Source organism: Arachis ipaensis, chromosome B10 (assembly GCF_000816755.2).
Source record: "Arachis ipaensis cultivar K30076 chromosome B10, Araip1.1, whole genome shotgun sequence".
Taxonomy (NCBI): domain Eukaryota; kingdom Viridiplantae; phylum Streptophyta; class Magnoliopsida; order Fabales; family Fabaceae; genus Arachis; species Arachis ipaensis.
This window is the reverse complement of record NC_029794.2, coordinates 69,679,849-69,689,852: the sequence shown is the minus strand read 5'-3', so window position 1 is coordinate 69,689,852 and position 10,004 is coordinate 69,679,849.

The following is a 10,004-nucleotide window of genomic DNA, read 5'->3' as shown; positions in this document are numbered from 1 at the left end:
ACTTGATTCAAATTGTTTATATTATTTATTGAGACTAAATAATTAAAAAAAAGACTAAAATTAATTTCATTCACGAGAAAACTATTGTAAATATAAAATTATATATTACAAAAAAACCGTTGTCAATAGTTACAAAAGACAATGGTGTTAAAACTATTGTCAAAGATGATTACATAATGGCAATGGTATTAATACCGTTGCCAAAACTTGATCCAACGGTAAGGCTTTAAAATTGTTGTCTTAAATGACGATAAAATGGCAATGGTATTAAAACCGTTGCCGAAAAATGACACCAACGGTAACGCTTTAAAACCGTTGTCTTAGATGACTATAAAATGGCAATGGTATTAAAACCGTTGCCGAAAAGTGACACCAACGATAACACTTTAAAACCATTGGTTATGTGATTAATATAACTACAACAATTTAAAACCATTGCCTATCCAGTTACGGTATTAAACTGTTGGATCATTTATAAGAACGGTTCTAAACCGTTGCTTATCGAGTAACGGTTCGAAACCGTTGTTTAAAATTTCCCGTCAAAACCGTTGTCTTTGCTAGTAACTGAAGCAACGGTTTTTTTGTTACCGTTGTCTTAGGCAAAAAACCGTTGCCTATGAGCATTGGTAATGGCCGTATATACCACAAGTCAAAAACTGTTGCCAAAGCGTTGCCTAAAGTTTTAGGAATGGTTTTTTGATCTACGGCAACAATTTTTTACCGTTTCGAAAACCCGTGTTTGTTGTAGTGTAAATGAAATACAAAAGTGTTGAGATTAGAAATTTGTCACCCAAAAATGGCCGATCGGTCGGACGACCTCCCCACACTTAAAAGTTTGCACTATCCTCGGTGCATTCAGAAGATGAGCAAGGGGTACGGCAACTTTCCGGACTGCCACATTCAGCTGGTGGATCAACTAGCTGCTGCATGTTCTTTCTCCCGCTTCCGCCTTTGCTTATGATGACTCACCCATGAAAAATAGAAAATAGCACAGTAAGATGAGAAAATGCAAAAGTAAGGAAGTGTAAATTGTTGGAATGAGGTGATGATTACTAAAATAAAATGAGTGACTGACGAACAGATTTTTGATGATCTAGAATTTCACAAATAAGTTCTCATTGCTAGTATAGTTTCTAACCCAACAAAGAATCTTTTCGTACAAAAACTTGTTTGTCACTAAAGCAAACCCAATAAAATTAAATCGAAGTATTTAAACCTCGGGTCGTCTCTCAAGGAATTGCAGGGAGGTGTGTTACTTATAATTGGTTATGAGATTGTATCTTTTTGGGTTTTTGAAAGGTTGAACAAGGAATGTAAATTGCAAGAAAGTAAATTAATAACTAGAAAAACTCTTGGAAAAGTATGAGAAGTAGACGTCCTATCCTAGTTATCCTTATCAATTGTGATGAGAATTGTTCATTGCTCCCGCTTAGTTAACCCTTACTAAATAAAGGAAAGTCAAGTGGACTAATCAATTTGATTCCTCAAGTCCTAGTCAACTCCTAAGGAAATACTAGCTTTAGAGGGATCCAAACCAACCAGCAACTTTCAATTATCAATCAACAAAGGAGTTTGATAACTCAAGAGTCTCTAATTACTCTACCAAAGCCAAGAATGTAAAAAGCTAAATTAAAATCATGAATATGAAATACCTCAAATTGTATTAAATAAAGAAATCAAATCTAACATGGAGTTCATAAACCAAATTGGGAAAATAAATAAACTAGAATGCTAGAATAAATAAAAAGTAGAAGAGAAACTAAATTAAAGGAACATTGAACCTGGAATTGAGAAGAAATAAACCTAAAACTAAGGGAAATCCTAAAACCTAGACAGAGGGGAGAGCCTCTCCCTCTAGAAACTACATCTAAAATCTAAAATTATGTGAATGAAAGTTGTGTGAATGAATTCCTTGATTCCCCCACTTTGTAGCCTCTAATCTGTGTTTTTTGGGCCGAGAACTAGATCAAAAACAGCCCAGAAATCGCTCCCAGTATTTTTTGATGTGTCTAGCACGTGGCTCTATCACGCGTACACGTCCTTCATGCATACCCGTGGATTGAACTTTCGCCAGGTCACTCGTACGCGTGATCCACGCGTGCGCATCACCTAACATCAAGGTAACTATAAAAAATTATATATCATTTCGAAGCCCCGGATGTTATCTTTCCAACGCAACTGAAACCGCCTCATTTGGACCTCTGTAGCTCAGGTTATGGTCGATTTAGTATGAAGAGGTCAGGCTAGACAGCTCAGCAATTCGTTCAATTTCTTGTATTCCTTCCACTTTTGCATGCTTCCATTCCTTCCTCTAAGCCATTCCTACCCTATAAACCCTGGAAACACTTAACACACATATCACGGCATCGAATGGTAATAAGAGAGAATTAAAATTAGTAATTTAAGGCCAAAGAAGCATATTTTCAATCATAGCAGAAAATTAGGAAGGAAAATGCAAAACATGCGAATTATATGAATAAGTGTGAGTTTAATGGATAAAATCCACTCAAATTAACACAGGATAGACCATAAAATAGTGGTTTGTCAATCTCCCCATGCTTAGACATTAGCATGTCTTCATGCTAAACTCAGGAGAAGCTACAAAGCAGTGAAGAGGAATGGTAGAACTTATGAAATGAAACCTATCTATATGAATGCAACTAAATACAAAAAGTACTTCTACCTACTTAGTTAAAAGTAAACAAATTCTCCAAGACAATTATAAATGAGATTCCATTAATTCAAATCATACAATGAAAGACAAGCAAACTTGTAAGAAGATAGCTCATGAAAGCAGGGAACATAGAATCAAGCATTGAACCCTCACTGGTAGTATATATGCACTCTAGTTGGTCAAGTGTCTAGGGTTAATTCACTCTACTCTTCTCTAGTCATGCTCTCTAGACTTTGTTCTTCATCTAACCAATTAACAAAAATTTAGTATACCAATGCAAGCATCATGAGGTCTTTTCAAGGTTGTAATGGGGCTAAGGTAAGGGTGAAGATATATGTATGGCCAAGTGAGCTATAATATAAATTTTTGACTAACCTAAGCTCTCACCTAACACACACACTCTATGTAACTCTAAAATCATGCCTAGCTACCCATAATTCCCACTTTTGTATCACATACTCATGTACCAAACATTTCTTTAATTTCATCACATTATGCGTTGATCTTTTATTAAACTTAGCATTGGGGTAATTTTGTCCCCTTATTTATTTACTTATTTAATTGAATATTTTTGCTCTCTTTTTTTTATTAAAATATAAAAGCAAACATAACATATCAATGCGCATGATTTTTTAATTTTTCTGGTCTTACATGAGTATGCACCTAAATTCCCCATATTTTGTCAATGAAACACTGTACACTTTCATCTACCCAAGTTCTCACAGTTCCCCACACTTAATTGATACATAATCTCTATCTTAAGCTAACCAAAGATTCAATTGGGGTGATTAATTGTTTTTCCACTTAAGGCTAGTGATGTGGTAAAATATAGAACAAAAGGGGATTAAAAGGCTCAAGGTGGCAAACAAGGTTGATTGAGAGGGTAGGCTATTTGGGATAAGTGAGTTACTGACAAATAATGGCCGCAATCATATGTAAGCATGTAAATATACTAAATAATGGACATATAGAATGAAACAAAGCAAATATTGCAATCATAGAGAAAGAAACACACAAGAATAAAATATTATGGTTAAATAATGTAACCATGTAATTAAGCTCAAATCTCACGGGTTGTGTGTTCTTAGCTATAACTCATGTTCCAAATTACAGTCTTCAACAAGTTTAACAAAAAAGTTTTAATTTAAATTAGTGAAATATTATAAAAAGGGTCTTGAAAAAGAAAATATTACTTCAACCAAGTAGTGGTAGAAGAACATGCACAAAATCAAACAAATATGCAACCAAACATGCAAATGCAATAATTAAATTAACATAAAAAATTAAGCATTGGTATTAAGAAGGAAATAACTGACCCATGGAAGTCGGTATTGACCTCCCCACACTTAAAGATTGCACCGTCCTCGGTGCATGCTAAGATGTTCAAGTGGACGGGTTGCTGCAACTGACGCTTTTCTCCATAGAATGTGCAGATGGAATTGTCTGTCGCCCCATTGAGAAGCTTCTCGTTTCCCTTCTCGGTGGCCATCCTGAAAGAAGAAGAAAAAGAAGAAAAGTAACCCATAAATAAAGATAAGAAAATAAATAAAGGATGGATGGGTTAATGCCAAATAATGAGAGTCTCAATTACATGGTAGCTACAACATGCAAGTGAGAAAACAATATAAGCAAATGGCATATCAATTAAATTCATGTCAATGCAAAAAGAGTACAATTATCATAAAACATTAGCATTGACTTAAATAATATTACCCAATCGGAACAGAACAAGTCATGAAGTACCAGGATAATGCAAGAAAAGATGCAACAGTTGAATAAGAAAATTTGACACCAATGGAAAAATAATAAATTTAGAAAAGAAAATAAAAATATGCACAAAATTAAAATGCAATGAATGAAAGTATGCAAATAAATTAAGTAAAATAGAATGAAAGTGAAGAAGGATGAGAAGTTAAAGAGATGAAGAAGAAGTAAGTAGAAAGGAGAAAGAAAGAAGGAGAAAAGAGAGAAGAAAGGAGAAAGGAATGAAAAATGGGACGTGACGCGCGCGGGAATCACGCGCACGCGTGAAAACAGAGACAGCCATGCGACGCGTAAGCGTCGCTCATGCATACGCGTGCCTTCTCGCACAACTCCAGCACCATGGCCACATAACTCTCTGTTCAATGTGGACATTACGCTGATTTTCATTCCCACGAGTACGCGTCGTAGACGCTTACGCGTGGGTTGAACTTTTCTGCAGGGGATGCGTACACGTGAGGTACGCTTACGCGTGGTGTGGTGCACCCCTCCCGCGTGTCTCTCGTGCAACTCTCTGTTCAGTTGCGCACACAAATGACGCGTGCGCGTCGATCCACCATTTTTTTTCAGTATGCAGAATGCAGAATGCAGATGTTGATGCAGGCATTATGAATGAACACTAAGAAGAATAAAATAAAATAAAACTAAGAAGAAAACAAAACAAAATAAAACTAAGACTAAAAAAGAACGATTATACCATGGTGGGTTGTCTCCCACCTAGCACTTTTAGTTAAAGTCCTTAAGTTGGACATTTGGGGAGCTCCTTGTCATGGAGGCTTGTGCTTGAACTCATCCAGGAATCCCCACCATTGTTTGTAATTCCAATAGCCTTCGGGGTCCCACACTAGTTGCATAAAGCCTTCAAGCAAGTTAAAGCAAGTGACAAGGTCCCAAAGTGTTGATTGCTAGAATAAATTCTGGGGTCCTAAACCTTGCTTTTGCACCCGTCTTCTTGTTGATCATCATTGTTCCAACTGGGTGGCAAGCAATTTGAATTCTCACTGAAGCGTCCAAACAACTTTCTAGACCCATTCAATTGAGATCTACACCAACCCATGCACTTCAATTCAGAGCATGCAACCATATTGAACCTTGCATGACAACTCCAACCACTAACCAGCTTCTTCTTACTCTTAACGCCACAAAGATTCCTAAGTTGACCATCCATCTCAAGCAAACCATATTCAAGTGGCATGAGAAAGTTAAGGGATGTGAATTTTACCCACTTGAATGTTGTAAAGGATGATGGTGACTTAGGGGGAGAGGCCTCCAGCAACTTTGGCAAGGTGATTTCAAGCTCTACTCCCTTGTGCTCTTCTTTAACAACTTCCACCTCTTTGCAAACTTCTGTAACATTAACCTCTTCCTCTAGTTCAATAGGAGAGAGTTCAATTATAGGAAGAAACTCATTAATTATTGAACCTGTCTCATGATCAGCCGCTTCCAAGTCTTCAACCATGATATGCCTTGGAGGTTGTACACCCTCCTCAATATCAAATTCAACCATCTTGGAAGGAGGCTCTATGACTTGAGGTTCAAATGGAGGTTCCGCATCTCCTAAATCTTCAACCACTTGCTCTAGTACAAAATCCAGCTCCTCCTTGTTGACTTTCACCTCTTGACAACTTCCTTCAAGGGTCTCTCCTACCTCCACCTTTAGGGCCTCCTCTAGCTTCTTGTGAAGTATGAATTCACGAAACCGATTCCTTCTCTCTTGTTCTGGGTCAGTAGCATAATTGGGATCATTTTGCTCTTGGATTGATGGATATGGGTATTCTTGCACGAAGGGTGGTGGTGCAGTAAAGCTTGAGGGTTGAATATTGGAGGTAGAGGATTGGTCCCTGCGGGATATAAGATTTTGGAGTTTAGAGGTTAGACCAATGAGAGTAGAGATAATAGTGTTGTTATCCAATGGAGGGTTCATTTGTTGGGAGAAAGGACTCATAATAAGGAGGTGGTTCTTCTTGGTAAGGATATAGAGGTGGTGTATATTGAGGTGGTGGTTCGAAGTATGGCTCATAAGGCTTTTGGTATGGTGGGTAAGGATTAGGGTCATATGGGGGTGCTTGGTGGTAAGGGGCTTGTGAGTATGGTAGTTCAAAGCTATGTTGAGGAGGGGATTCATAGGTATATTGTGGTGGGTGTTGATTTTCACAGAGAAGTCCACCATAACCATTGTCTTGGTATGCATCATAGAATGGTTGTTGATAGTCCATTGGAGGTGGTTGTTGCCAAGAGGGTTGATCAAATCCTTGTGGCTCCTCCCATCTTTGATTTTCCCATCCTTGATGCATATTCTCATTGTAATTTCCTCTTCCTGCAACATAGTTGTAACCAAACTCATAGCCAAAGGGGTGAGAGTTCATAGTAGCTAAAGAAAATAAAAACAAAAACTAGTAAAAATAAGCAATAAGCAAATATTTACAATAACCAATAATAAGGCACACATTTGCAATTCCCCGTCAACGGCGCCATTTTGACGAACGGATTTTCGATGGTCTAGAATTTCACAAATAAGTTCTCGTTGCTAGTATAGTTTCTAAACCAACAAAGAATCCTTTTGTACAAAAACTTGTTTGTCACTAAAGCAAACCCAATAAAATTAAACCAAAGTATTTAAACCTCGGGTCGTCTCTCAAGGAATTGCAGGGAGGTGTGTTACTTATAATTGGTTATGAGATTGTATCTTTTTGGGTTTTTGAAAAGTTGAACAAGGAATGTAAATTGCAAGAAAGTAAATTAACAACTAGAAAAACTCTTGGCAAAGTATGAGAAGTAGACGTCCTATCCTAGTTATCCTTATCAATTGTGATGAGAATTGTTCATTGCTCCCGCTTAGTTAACCCTTACTAAATAAAGGAAAGTCAAGTGGACTAATCAATTTGATTCCTCAAGTCCTAGTCAACTCCTAAGGAAAGACTAGCTTTAGAGGGATCCAAACCAAACAGCAACTTTCAATTATCAATCAACAAAGGAGTTTGATAACTCAAGAGTCTCTAATTACTCTACCAAAGCCAAGAATGTAAAAAGCTAATTTAAAATCACAAATATGAAATACCTCAAATTGCATTAAATAAAGAAATCAAATCTAACATGGAGTTTATAAACCAAATTGGGAAAATAAATAAACTAGAATGCTAGAATAAATAAAAGTAGAAGAGAAACTAAATTAAAGGAACATTGAACCTGGAATTGAGAAGAAATAAACCTAAAACTAAGAGAAATCCTAAAACCCAGAGAGAGGAGAGAGCCTCTCTCTCTCTAGAAACTATATCTAAAACCTAAAATTATGTGAATGAAAGTTGTGTGAATGAATTCCTTGATTCTCCCACTTTGTAGCCTCTAATCTGTGTTTTCTGGGCCAAAAATTGGGTCAAAAACAGCCCAAAAATTGCTCCCAGTATTTTCTGATGCGTCCAGCACGTGGCTCTATCACGCGTACGCGTCGTCCATGCGTACGCGTGGATTGAACTTTTGCCAGGTCAAGCGTACGTGTGATCCATGCGTGCGCATCGCCTAACAGCATGGCAACTATGTCAAATTATATATCATTTCGAATCACCAAATGTTAGCTTTCCAACGCAACTGAAACCGCCTTATTTGGACCTCTATAGCTCAAGTTATGGTCGATTTAGTACGAAGAGGTCAGACTGGACATCTCAGCAATTCCTTCAATTTCTTGTATTTCTTCCACTTTTGCATGCTTCCTTTCCATCCTCTAAGCCATTCCTGCCCTATAAATCCTGGAAACACTTAACACACATATCACGGCATCGAATGGTAATAAGAGAGAATTAAAATTAGTAATTTAAGGCCAAAGAAGCATGTTTTCAATCATAGCACAAAATTAGGAAGGAAAATACAAAACATGCTAATTATATGAATAAGTGTGAATTTAGTGGATAAAATCCCCTCAAATTAGCACAAGATAGACCATAAAATAGTGGTTTATCAGTGACTCAATGTGTGACATGGATGAAAACAAGTGTGTGAATTCTAAATTGGGCGTCGTTTAGATCACACACATTAGCATAGAGAGAGCTATGTCACAATTATACAAAAGAAGTAAGCACTTCATTCATTCTAGCGTGCTTGAAATACTTTAAAGAAAACTTGTAGGTTAAGATAAACAAACAAGTAATAAAGAAGCATGAAAGCACTCAAGCAAATAATCAAGCAATTGTGAATTAGATAATAAATGGACATTGATTGATGTGCATGTAAACTTAGTGAACCAATTGAAATATAAAGCTCACACATCAAACAATGACATATATTGAAGTTTGTTTGCAACACCTAAATGACATAGAGGTGGAACACATTTGTGCTATAGAACTTAGGACAAAGAAGATAGAAGTGAAAATCAATCACATAGCAAGCATGGTCCACAAAGCTTGAACACTACGAAACAAATCTAGTTAAAATGGCGGTTTTTTTGGGTATTTATGGCAGTTTGAACTGCCATTATTACCAGAAACGGCGGTTTTAAAAAACGACATCATTTTGAGCACCATTCTGGTTATTACGGGGTTTTCAAAAAACCGCCACAATTTCCTGGGTTAAAACGGCGGTTTTTGGATAAGTTAAAATGGCGGTTCAAACCGTCATTATTTCCAAATAAAACGGCATTTTTTTGTTGGTTAAAACAGCAGTTCAAACTGCTATTATTTCCAAGGTTAAAACGGCAGTTTTGATTGGTTAAAATGGCAGTTCAAACTGCCGTTATTTCTAGGATGAAAATGGCATTTTTGGTTGGTTAAAACGGCGTTTACGAACTGCCATTTTTACCCTAACAGAGCAGCGTTTTGGTTGGTTAAAATGGCATTTTTAGTTGGTTAAAATAGCATTTGAAACCACCATTTTTATCGAGTTAAAATGGCATTTCATGTTGTTTAAAATGGCAGTTACAAACCGCCCTTTTTACCGGATAAAATTGACATTTTTATCATTTATAAAGACAAATTTTAATCATCATTTTTATCGAATTAAATAAATAATTTTTTTATTAAACTTTTTCAATAACAAAAAATCAATACTCATAAATAAAATATTATATAACTCATAAACAATGTATTAAACATAATATATTATTTTTTAGTATTAAAAATAAAAAATAATAACCCCTATACAAATAAAGTATCTAACATAACATAATTTTTTAATTATAAATGTCTTAACATGTAATTCTTAATACATAAAATCTCCATCATAACTTTTGGTGCACTTTCTAATGATAATCTCTGTCCTCACTCCAATCCTTCTTGTCTTGATTATTTGCTTCTAGAGTACTTATTTTCACGCCCAACTTTTGCCTGAAAGAAAATTATGTTTATTTTAATTAATTTTCATTTCACAATAATGTCTAATTAATTATTACTAGCTATCTAAGAGATTTTAGAATGAAACAAAAACTAATCAACATGCAAATGCAAAGTTCTAACTCTTCAAAATTTCCAAGCAAAACCAATAGAATTAGATCATTTTTTCTTCACAATTAAAGCAAGATTTGTATATATAAATTAAATGATGTTGTTACTTAATTACCTGCTAGTGCTAGTTACAATATATA